We start from the raw sequence: 13,689 nt of genomic DNA on the forward strand, positions 1-13,689 counted from the left end.
CTGGGCATGTCATATGACTCATAATTCCCAGAACAGAGAGACAAGGGTTCATATGGTTACGTGGTTGATAGTCTAATTTCAGAGGGAGATCTGTCATTCTGGTGCAAAAATAACCAGGTCTGTGGAAATAAACATACATGCAGCTCATGTCCATCTGGCTCTGAAGCAGCAAAGAAAACAGGAGGTGTTTAGAGCCAATGGGTGGCTGGATGAAACATACAGTAAATGGCATTAAATGGCATTTTGGACACAACAAATGCACACAAAGCGTTAGATATACTGTACCGTAATTGCCGGACTGTAAGCCACAGCTTTTTTCCGGTTTTGAACCCTGCGGCTTATACAAGTGTGCGGCTTATATAGAGATATTTACAGCTAACGGCCAGTTAGTTAGTTTTACAATGGTCCTTAACAAGGATTTATATATAGATTTTTACTAGTGATGCACCGATAAGGAAATTCTTGGCCAATAGCGATACCGATGTTTAAAATAACAATTTAGCTGATAGCCAATACCGATGTTTGTTTATTTAGTTTTTAGTGTTATAATTTCCCCTTTTGTGCAAGCAAAACAAATACAACTTCATTATAAGAAATACAGCTTGGCCACCAGGGGTGCTCTAGCGGGAAGCAGGGAGGACACCTGCAGCTTTAGTCAGGTGCGGCTTATAAACATTCGTTTTTTGTTCTAAATTTAGCTGGTGCGGCTTATATTCAGGTGCGGCTTATAGTCCAGCAATTACGGTTCTTGTTCTCATGCTGTGTGTGTGCACGTGTGTGAGTGTGCACATGCGTGCATGCCTTGGTAAAGCATACATCAATTTATGTGGCCTCCCCAGGACAGAAATGGGTTGCGTATTCTCCACTGCAAGGTAAGCTTGATGTCTTCTACAAAGCATATAATGCAAATGGGTTAACATACAGTGTGCCTCTGAATCAGAAGTAGGTTAGCTGTTTAAAATATCACTAGGGCACATCATGTCCACCCAGAGCAGCTGTTGGATGATTGAGATGACTTATCATCTGTGTGAAAAAAAAGAAAAATGAACAGTTCCAACCACACTTGTGTTGTTGCCTTTCTTTTATTGTATGTTGTCTATTCTTTTTGCCTGTGTGAGTTAATGGGTCACCTGAATGGGTTAGGAAAGGGAAATGAAAAATCTGATAGAATCCAGAGATAATGTGTACCAATCTTTGTGAGTTTTGGACAAAGTCTGAAGGAGTAGTGGCGAGAAGAAAATGCTAAATCTCTCTCTCTCTTTCTCTGTCTCTGTCTCTCTCTCCCCTTCTGTGGTTGTGACAGCTTGTCTCTTGATATGAACTCCGCTTCTTTCATTATCTCCTCCACTGCTAGCTTCCCTGTTTATCTCTGTCAATCACGGGAGGGAAAAGACCATCTGCCTCTGTCCCGTGTCATCACCCATTCCCTGTTCGCCCCTCAGGGTCCAATCAACAACCACCACCTTGTGCTGTGAACCTGACTTTCCAATCAACTTGTGTGCAGCAGCACGGCTCTGCCAAAATCAATGGCAATTGTTGTGAAAAGAGGCGACAGCTAAGTAGCGGCATTATGGTCGTAATGAGAACCAGCGGCAGGGCTTTCTAGCACAAAGGACCCTGCTTACCCTCATCATCTTAATACTGATTACTGGCAGCAAACCAAAAAAGTCCTCACCATGAATGCAAATCATTCTTTTCTCCAGTTCGCATGTATCTCCCTCTTTCTCTCTCCAGTCCTATAGCCATCGACCTGCTGCTGCCCTTTAACACCAGTGAGATACAGTAATTGCCAATAAAGGTCCATTGTAATGTGTGACCGCGAGTTGATGAAACGTTTATAGATGAAAAGAAGTTCTTAGTTTGAAGAACCAAAATTCAGAACCTCCGGTGCTGATGTCTAACCACTAACGCATGCATGTCTGATTAGAACAGAACACATTGAGTCGATGTCCAAATTGAGAAGAGATGTATTCTCATCCCCCACACATCACCTTGAACAAGTGAATATTGAACTTGCTACCCAATCTCTCCAAGTGTGTGTGTGTGTGTGTGTGTGTGTGTGTGTGTGTGTGTGTGTGTGTGTGTGTGTGTGTGTGTGTGTGTGTGTGTGTGTGTGTGTGTGTGTGTGCATGCGTGTGTGTGCATGTGTGTGTGTGCGCGCGCGTGCACGTGCACGTGCATACCGGTATAAGATAAACATTGGATTATCCACATGCTAATCATGAGAATAATCATAAGCAGCATCATAATGTAGCCCTGTGATGGCTGATGATATTCCATACATTGTACATTGTACATTGTACAGTATTAGACAAATTAGAATGCCATGGAGGTGAACCCTCCAATAAATTGCATTGAGCATGGCTGTAGTCATCCAATAATGAATTGCTGTGACTGGCGGTGGTCAGCTTGTCATAAAGTTTCAAATGCCTTTTAACCACTTGAACCCCAGCATCCTGATTCTTAGGAGAACAGTCGCCAAGTGATGCAGATTTAAAAGCTCATAATGATTGAGAGCTTGTAGATCAGCATATTTGGTCAAAGAGATTTAATGTGGCGGGGAAAAGTCCAAGTAGTCCAGCTGCAACTCGGGTCCCTTAAAGGGGTACTGTCACCTAAAGGGGTTGAGGGGCAGATTACACTGTGAAAGCTCATGTCACAGTGTAATCTGCCCCTCGCCCCCCAACAACAGCTGACCAGTACAGTAAGTAGTCATACAGTCAGGCTTTACAGACAATTAATGTGATTGGCTTATAATTGCGCATCCCACAATGACATCATAAACATATTAACTCGTTTTTTAAGATGATTCTTAAAGTGACAGTAACCCTTTAGGTGACAGGCCCCCTTTAACTCTTTTACCGCTTTGGACGTTCCCGTTCGCCCCATTTTTCACGGCGGCGCGATGCCAATTGTACGTTCTTTCGCTCATTCTTTTGTACCTTGTTTTGATGTCTGCAAACTGATGAGGGGTAGCGCGGGTGTGTACAGTAAGCATCTCCTGTAATCCTGCTTTGAAATCTCCACCTCACGTAAACATCAATAATGTCCAAATTCACTTCTTGGCTGCTAGCTGTCATTCTATTGCTCTGATGCGACTCTGCGCCCTGAATGTATGGAAGCTGCAGCGGCCCATTTCACATTAATTCTTGCATGAGGCTGCCCTCTACTGCTAGTATGACCAAAGTGCACTATGTAATGAGAAAAAAAAGAAGAAAAAAAAAGATCTTTGTCTATAACCTTGCAAAGGTAAGCTGCTTTTGCTGGCACAAGACCCAATAAATAAATAATAACATCTGGCAGTAAGACTGTTAATAAAGGTGGAGTAAGTGGTTTTCTGTACTCATTGCTATAGAGTGTCACTAATAGTAGTCTCCAATAGTATAGTCTCCATTTCTCTCCAGTCCAGCTCTCAAACAGAAATCGCATTTTCAGGTCGGGATACCAATTATGTCCAATCAGGATCAGGATAGAGATCTCAGTCAGGATACAGACTTAAACAAGTGAAATTGGAACTGATGACACAAAGAAATTAACTGGAATTGGAACTGTTGCACAATTGGACCTGGAACACTATAAAAAGATTAAGCTGATAAATGGGAACTCTCTCCTGATTGGCTGAAATGTTGTCACCAACCTTAAAATGACTTTTTAAGAGCTGGAGAGACAGGGAGACTCCTGTGACTGAACAAACACTAGCAATGATTACTACAGGTATTTCTTCCCCTGCTCCTTTGAGCCTAGGAGATGCCAAACATAGTTAGTAAATAATGCAGTTATATATAGTACCGCTAGAAGTTTTGAAAACTTTACCTAGTTTGCTCTGTCCTCTGCCACTCCCCGAAAAGTGCACTGTACTCAGTCTGAAAAGGGCCATTAGAGTCCTGCTGCTATGCAAATAATATCTGAGACAGCTTACTAAGAACGATCTGATTCAAGACATAAAAATCACTTTGTGATCAAGAGCTCTGGTTTATTGCAAATATATGGAAGGGCGATACTCTGCACTCTATCGTTTTCTGCCTCTCCATCAAAAGGAATTCATCAAGACACACTCAGCAGGAAAACAGTCACATTGAGTTGAACTGTGAGGGTGTCCTAATCACTGCCACATCTGAAATTACATAGCTTTTGCGCTCAAACAGTATTGGAGCAGATTTATGGCCCCAGGAGAAAACAAATAGGCCTACACCAGATGGAAGTGCTTTAGATAAAATATGGAATTTAAATGGATGAGATATCATGGGTGCACACTGAGCCCAGCAAGCTCTTGTTAATCTCGTGCTTGTTTAAGTATATAATAAAGAACATAATGGTGTTGATTTATTTTCTATGTATATGAATTGGCTACCTGCCGAGAAGGTTTTATTAGATGCGACTTTCAACAGTAATTTCAAGTTTGACAAACAAATCAGTTCTCTGGTCGAAAGCAGTTTCTTTCAACTTGAGCGTTTGGCTAGGATAAAGAACTTCTTCTCCCAATCCAATCTGGGAGCACAGCTTGTGCAAGAAAAAGTGAGACCACATCCTCGTCTGACTCCACTGGCTCTCTGTCCGTTTTAGAATTGATTTGATGATTTAATTGTTTGTTTTTAAAGCCCTAAAATGGCTTCCCCCTGAGTCCCTGACCAACAAATTGAACAACAAAGACCAGATATCCCGGCGCCCGAAATCCCGGTTCCAGTGAAGTCTAATGTTCAGCACACAAAAGTTGAGCCCCATGAACCCCATGAGAACTTTCGGCATACAAAGACTTCTTCTGAAGTATGCAAGCTTTAGTCTTTTCCGATACACTGGAGAAAGTGTGCAAAGCATTGCTACGAATACATTTTCGGTGCCAGACACTACTGTCGCATATCTCAAAATGAATATTGTGTAAAAAGAAAAGAAAAAGTATGAAAAAAGAACAAAGGCAATGATTAATCGCCTGCAAAACAATGTTTAATACAAGTAATGTGTGGTCACACACAGACAACCAAACACTGAATTAATATCCTACACATGATAACGAATATGAACGTAAAAGCTCATTTAAATCACCCCAGAGCCATGTCAATAGACATCAATCATACTATACTGAATTACTATACAGCTCACACTCCATAACACTCACATGCGCACATACACACGCACACACGCACACACACGCCTCTGACAGTACTGATCTTAAATGGAGCTTGACAACAGCCTGCGTAAATGACTGTGGGCATTGATGAGCAAATTAATCCTGATTTGAATGGCTGGCAAGCAATCCACCGTACCTTACCTTCAAGAAACAGCCACTGTATACAGATGAAAGCTCTTACAAAAACGGTTCTACATCTACATGTATACAAATTTGAACAACTTTTAAAATATTCAGTTTATTAGTCCCACGCTTGATATAAATTGTTTAAAAGGTATAACCCAACTACTAACACATACAATACATTTGCACACCAGCACAGGCTGGTAAGAGTAGCGGCAGTCGGTCAAGAGCCCACCAGACAGTTGCGACTCCCCCACAATGCGACTGCAGTCGCCTAAAACTCAAATGCTGGATAACAAAGAAAACAGGTGCTGAAGCAGGCGAAATGCAACATTTGGATAATGGATTCATGAATCTGGAGGCCACATTACTCCAGGTACTTCAGGTTAGCTGAGGTTTGGCCCTAACATCTGGCCTACAAACAGTCTCTTGGCATTTCATTCGCAACCTCAACACTGAGGCATAGGAGGGCGCCTGAGGAACATAGGACCATTAAAAATAAATACAGCAAATGGTTTTAAAGCAAAACACCAATCCATTTCCTACCTTGCTCAGACAAGCCAGAGCATACAGAGAGAGGCTCAGAGAGCCAGGCTTTAAAGGGGAGTGTGTGTGTGTGTGTGTGTGTGTGTGTGTGTGTGTGTGTGTGTGTGTGTGTGTGTGTGTGTGTGTGTGTGTGTGTGTGTGTGTGTGTGTGTGTGTGTGTGTGTGTGTGTGTGTGTGTGTGTGTGTGCGCGCATGCATAGGCTATTTATTCATTTATATATTTGTCGCAAGTAAAACACTAGGAATTGTGTATGCAATGTGACAGTGGATGCCTGTTTGTAAATATGTTTTGCCATGGAACCCGAAAAGAGAAGATTTGTCAAGATTTGAAATTGCAGATCCAATAGATCTACAGATACAATTCTGCAGATGTACTGGCCCACAACGTCTCACTCCTCGCAATGTGAGTTTGTAGATCAGCTAATACTTACTGTAATGTGGCTTGTAATGTGGCTTAAGTAAATGTTCCTCATTTCGCTGGGGACCCCCTGGAACCCCCTCAAGGACCACTGGGGGACCCAGAACCCCACTTTGAGAACCAGGGTTCCAAACTATGCTTTGTGTTTAGCTGGTCTGTTGAAGTAAATTGGGTTACTTTCCCGTGAAGACCAGCTATGTGTTTTATAGAACATGATGAACATTGCTGTTTGTCAGACATGGCTGTGGCTAGTGCTCTCATCTACCTCCAGGGGCGTCACAAGGGGTAGGAAAGTGGGACTGAGTTACCAGGGCCCAAGGTGGAGGGGCCCTAGTAACTTTAGCTATTGAAAAATAGCAGATATACAAGCTCACAGCGCGGCACCGAGTGCCGCGCTGCGAGCTTGTAGATCTGCTATTTTTGAAAAGTTGTGAAAATGTGTGAAAATATTCGAATATATGTATTTTTTTAAGCGAACATTTCTAACTCAAATTTTGCTTCTGGGGGTTCCTGGAACTAAATATTTTGAGATCGGGGTCCGTGGCCAAATACATATCATCTTGGGGGTCCTTGACATAGGTTTCTTGCATACATTTTCACGATTTTTCAAAAATAGCAGATCTACAAGCTCGCAGCGCGGCACTCGGTGCCGCGCTGTGAGCTTGTATATCTGCTATTTTTCAATAGTTAACATTCATGGGGGGCTCGCTGTGAATCCTTGTACCCAGGGCCCAGAATTTGGTGTGACGCCCCTGTCTACCTCTTACTAAGATGAAAAGCCCACAGTGACACCACTGTGGTTTTTAAATGATGCACGTCTATGAAGGGGACATTCACTACTGGAGACAAAGGGTCTATTGTGATTGATGCTTTTCTACTAAAACACATTCTGGCAAACTGGCTGCAGAGTCTTGGTCATTAGTCTCTATTCCTGCCTCCTACAGCAGAGATCCACTTGATATTCAGAGTTAGAAGTGAGGCTCAGAGTAATGGATGCATTAGAAGAGATATTTGATGACAGCATGGCTATAGGGTGCTGGGCCCCGAAGGATAGACCTAGGGGTCTATCTAAATATATAAAGAGGCTTAGCCTAGTTGTAGCAGTATGGTTCCTAAGGTGTGAAGTCCATTGTCTTTCAGGACAACTGATTTACCCGCGTGGGACAATAAAGGTCTATCTAGGATGTTATAAACTTTTTACACTAGTCCTTACCCGTTCGAAGATAATGTGCTCCCAAATTGTGTGTGCACAGCATAGGATTTCAAAGTAACTTTGTGGGTGTTGTAGGAGCATCAGAAAAAAATTAGGAGAGCCCAGCAAAATGTAAGGAGCAATAATATGTAATGTAATAAAAGCAATATATAACGTGAACGATTGGTGTAAGTAGTTCTGTGTTAGGGGAACTGGCAATGTATTGTGACAGACAATGTTGTTAAATGTGTAGTTTACTATAATTTGGAATATAGACATAGTTGATCAGTAAAAAATGTAATAACAGTACATCATACTTTGAAATGAAAGTAGCACCACTACCAATAGTGGGATAGTTGGCAGTTGTGCACCTGCAATGTATAATGTATATTTATGATTAATAAAAAGAAATTAACATCAAAATTAGGTGAAAAGTTTTACTGGCAATGAAGTATGGGTTTTATGTATGTTTTAATATGTATTTGTATACAACAATGGCATTTTGGGTGTGGTTAGTGTTGTCCTCCTCATAGCTGGGAGGCAATCCGTCAAAAAACATCAACATTGTGCATTTGGTGACAAGTTTTTGATTTTTGGTATGGTGTTAGGTATGGTTATAAGGTTTACAAAAAACATCGCAAACAAGTTGGGCTCGCCCCCTAGTGGTCTGTTTGCAATGAATCAAATATTCGATACATCAGTTTTTGGTTCAAACCCCAAATAATTGATGAAAGAGATTTTTCAATGGATTATGTTACTATTGGGTATGATAAACAACATACTAAAAATTCAGGACAAAATAACTACCGGAAAGGCACCATTTTCAAGATGGCGTCCACAATGGCTGCCGGGAGCTGAAAATGCCTATAAACTGGGTTTTAATGTGTAAAAAATCATAATAAATCTGCACTTGGTGAAGAGTTTTAGATTTTTGGTATGGTGTTAGGTATGGGTATAAGGTTTTCAAAAACCATCGCAAACAAGTTGGGCTCGCCCCCTAGTGGTCTGTTTGCGATGAATCAAATATTCGATACATCAGTATATGGTTGAAACCCCAAATAATTGATATAAGAGATTTTTCAATGGATTCTGTTACTATTGGGTATGATAAACAACATACTAAAAAATCTGGAAAAAATAACTAGCGGAAAGGCACCATTTTCAAGATGGCGTCCACGATGGCTGCCGGGAGCTGAAAATGCCTATAAACTGGGTTTTAATGTGTAAAAAATCATAATAAATCTGCACTTGGTGAAGAGTTTTAGATTTTTGGTATGGTGTTAGGTATGGGCATAAGGTTTTCAAAAACCATCGCAAACAAGTTGGGCTTGCCCCCTAGTGGTATGTTTGCAATGGATCCAATATTAGATATTTCCCTATATGGTTGAAATCCAAAATAATTGACAGAAGAGTTTTTTCAATGGATTATGTTACTATTGGGTATGCTAAATAACATACAAAACATTTTTGAAAATGCAAGTTCTGGAAACAGATGTAAGTGCCACCGAGCTGGACTTCGCTGTACCACATTGTGCAAGTGTGATGGGGGCTGCACTAATAATGACGAGTGAGGTATTTGAATCAATATTGCTAGAGACCTAAAACCTATAGGGTTAGACAAAACAAAACACCTTTCTAGGTTGAGTAATAAATTAGGGCTTGCCACCTGCTTGCGACATCCAAGGAACCAGAGGAAAGAAAAACAAAAAACACAAAAAAAAATAAACTAAACAAAAAAAACAAAAAACACAAATAAACAAAAAAATAAAAATAAAAAAGGGGGAGAAGACGACAGCCTCCACGCGGCCTCCTCTGCAAGTAACAAGAAATGGTGCAAGGCCAGCTTGTGAAACGAATGTCGCCAACCAAGCTGCATGCGCATGGCAGACAATGCGTAAAACTGGTCTATAGGCCAGGTACAGGACTATGTACCTGGCCTAATTTTAGGCTCCCGTGAAGCCATTGAGAAATATTGCATTAGAGTTAGTTTCAACGGTATACTCATTTATCTAATATTTGAATTCATCGCAAACAGACCACTAGGGGGCGATGGTTTTTCTATGTTTTTTGAAAACCTTATGCCCAACACCATGCCAAAAATTAAAAACTTCCAAGTTATTATCTTTACATCTTAAATCCCAGTTTATAGGCAATTCAAGCTCCCGGCAGCCATCTTGGACGCCATCTTGAAAATTATGCCTTTCCAGAACTTGCATTTTCAAAAATGTTTTGTATGTTATTTAGCATACCCAATAGTAACATAATCCATTGAAAAAACTCTTCTGTCAATTATTTTGGATTTCAACCATATAGGGAAATATCTAATATTGGATCCATTGCAAACATACCACTAGGGGGCAAGCCCAACTTGTTTGCGATGGTTTTTGAAAACCTTATGCCCATACCTAACACCATACCAAAAATCTAAAACTCTTCACCAAGTGCAGATTTATTATGATTTTTTACACATTAAAACCCAGTTTATAGGCATTTTCAGCTCCCGGCAGCCATCGTGGACGCCATCTTGAAAATGGTGCCTTTCCGCTAGTTATTTTTTCCAGATTTTTTAGTATGTTGTTTATCATACCCAATAGTAACAGAATCCATTGAAAAATCTCTTATATCAATTATTTGGGGTTTCAACCATATACTGATGTATCGAATATTTGATTCATCGCAAACAGACCACTAGGGGGCGAGCCCAACTTGTTTGCGATGGTTTTTGAAAACCTTATACCCATACCTAACACCATACCAAAAATCTAAAACTCTTCACCAAGTGCAGATTTATTATGATTTTTTACACATTAAAACCCAGTTTATAGGCATTTTCAGCTCCCGGCAGCCATTGTGGACGCCATCTTGAAAATGGTGCCTTTCCGGTAGTTATTTTGTCCTGAATTTTTAGTATGTTGTTTATCATACCCAATAGTAACATAATCCATTGAAACATCTCTTTCATCAATTATTTGGGGTTTGAACCAAATACTGATGTATCGAATATTTGATTCATTGCAAACAGACCACTAGGGGGCGAGCCCAATTTGTTTGCGATGGTTTTTGAAAACCTTATACCCATACCTAACACCATACCAAAAATCAAAAACTTGTCACCAAATGCACAATGTTTACGAATTCCCTCCCAGCTATCATTGATTAGCAAGATTCAGAGTCGCAGGGGGTTGGCAACTGTGCTTGCTGCTACTGTACATTTTTAGTCCATACCCGTTGAAAGATATGAGGAAAGCCACCGAAAAAAACTATTTTCAATTAGTCGTTGATTAATCATTCAAATGTATTATTATTTATGTATTTATTTATTTTTACAGACAACATATAGGCTAAAACTACTGTACAGCAAATCGGCATTGATGTACTCTCTTCAATTCAGCAGCAGCAGGTTAAAGCACCTACTCATTCAATAGCACCATGGGTGCAGAAAGCACAGAAAAGCTTAATTTATGGTTTGTCTCAAGACACTCTGATACCTGTGACCTGTAGAATGATGTGACCATAGGCACTTGATCCATATGAGACACCTCCTAACACCTTTCTACAGGTCAATTGTATCAATATAACACTAAATTCACTAGAGTTCAACAGAAGTTTCAAGAAACTAGAAATACTGTTCCTTCGAAACAGTGTGGGCTCGCTTCCAACCCAACAAATAGGATACTTTAAGGTACTGTAAGGTACAGTAACTTACAGTATTGTACTGTACCTTACTATACTGTACTGCACCTTACTGTACTGTACTGTACTGTACTGTACTGTAACTTACTGTACTTTACTGTACTCTACTGTACTGTACCTTACTGTACTTTACTGTACTCTACTGTAACTTACTGTACTTTACTGTACTCTACTGTACCTTACTGTACTGTACTTTACTGTACTCTACTGTACCTTACTGTACTGTACTGTACCTTACTGTACTATACTATACTGTACTCTACTGTACCGTACTGTACCTTACTGTACTGTACTCTACTGTACCTTACTATACTGTACTTTACTGTACTCTACTGTACTTTACTGTACTCTACTGTACTTTGCTGTACTCCACTGTACCTTACTGTACTTTATTCTACTTTACTGTACTTTATTCTACTTTACTGTACTTTATTGTACTTTACTGTACTCTACTGTACTTTACTGTACTCTACTGTACCTTACTGTATTTTTTTGTACTTTACTGTACCTTACTGTACTTTACTGTACTCTACTGTAACTTACTGTACTTTACTGTACTCTACTGTACTGTACCTTACTGTACTTTACTGTACTCTACTGTACCTTACTGTACTGTACTTTACTGTACTCTACTGTACCTTACTGTACTGTACCTTACTGTACTATACTATACTGTACTCTACTGTACCGTACTGTACCTTACTGTACTGTACTCTACTGTACCTTACTATACTGTACTTTACTGTACTCTACTGTACTTTACTGTACTCCACTGTACCTTACTGTACTTTATTGTACTTTACTGTACTTTATTGTACTTTACTGTACCTTACTGTACTTTACTGTACTCTACTGAACCTTACTGTACTTTTACTGTACTCTACTGAACCTTACTGTACATATTCTATGTGTTCTAGAGGTGTATATTGAGTGCATATACTGTAGGTTAACAATCCCAGATCACATCTGTCCTCCACTATGTCTATAACCAAGGCGTTCTTCTATGTGGCCACTCCAGACTGAGGAGTGGAGCATGACTTTTATTGTGTTTGTGGATCTGATTTGAAAATGCATTGGTTGTGATATCTCCCTGAAAACCAACAACAACCACTAATACGGCTGATTGTCCCTGCGGGTTCTAGGATATATACTGTAAATCCCATTGCCCGGGATCCTAAAACCTTATTCTTTTTAAGTAACATTTCTAAAACACTACAAAACATGTCTCAAAGACAAATACAAGCAAACGTCTCCACAGTAACACAGTAACAGTTGTTGTGTGTGTGTGTGTGTGTGTGTGTGTGTGTGTGTGTGTGTGTGTGTGTGTGTGTGTGTGTGTGTGTGTGTGTGTGTGTGTGTGTGTGTGTGTGCGTGCGTGCGTGCGTGCATGTGCACATTGTAGATCAACTTCATAGCAGTATTAAGTGGTCCATCTATGTTTTTTATTAATAATAAAATCTGCAAAGTAACAAGTAACTGAGGCTGTCAAATGCTGTATTTATAGTAGAGTAAAAGTACCTCAAAATTGTACTGTAGGTACAAGTACTTGTATATACTTGAGTAAATGTACTTGGTTACTTTGCAGCACCACAGAACAGCCAATGACAGACAGGCCTTTAATCACAGCTGTCTCAATCAGTAGAGTGGAGAGGGACATTTATAGATATTTGTAGTTTTAACTCAGAATATATACATCACAAAGCTTAGATATTTGGATCAAATCAGAGAGCAGACCTGTGTGAACGCAATGATATAAATAGCATATCTGAAGTGTGAACATTGCAGCCACAGCGACTTAACATAAACATGGGTCCCTTTCCTCTGTCTACACTCTGTCCCCACTCACTAAACCCATTGGAAATGCATTGGGTGCTTAAAGTTAAACATTTTTATTTTTTTATAATTATTCTACAAAACATTTCAAAACGAAAAATACAAGCACACGTGTCCTCAGTAAGCTGAACACATAAAAATTTGAATGGTGTTGAAAGGTGTAAGCGTGTAGGAGATGAAGCGCGCCAAAGTTTTGAGGAGATACTGACTAGTATAGAAATATAGAAATAAACTAGAAATACTGTTCCTTCGAAACAGTGTGGGCTTGCTTCCAACCCAACAAATAGGATACTTTAAGGTACTGTAAGGTACAGTACCTTACAGTATTGTGCTGTACCTTATTATACTGTACTGCACCTTACTGTACTGTACTGTACTGTACTGTACTGTACTGTACTGTACTTTACTGTACTCTACTGTACCTTACTGTACTGTACTGTACCTTACTGTACTATACTATACTGTACTCTACTGTACCGTACTGTACCTTACTGTACTGTACTCTACTGTACCTTACTATACTGTACTTTACTGTACTCTACTGTACTTTACTGTACTCTACTGTACTTTACTGTACTCTACTGTACTGTACCTTACTGTACTTTACTGTACTCTACTGTACCTTACTGTACTGTACCTTACTGTACTGTACTTTACTGTACTCTACTGTACCTTACTGTACTGTACTGTACCTTACTGTACTATACTATACTGTACTCTACTGTACCGTACTGTACTGTACTCTACTGTACCTTACTA

This window comes from Nannobrachium achirus (assembly GCF_963921795.1).
Source record: "Nannobrachium achirus genome assembly, chromosome: 7".
Taxonomy (NCBI): Eukaryota; Metazoa; Chordata; class Actinopteri; order Myctophiformes; family Myctophidae; genus Nannobrachium; species Nannobrachium achirus.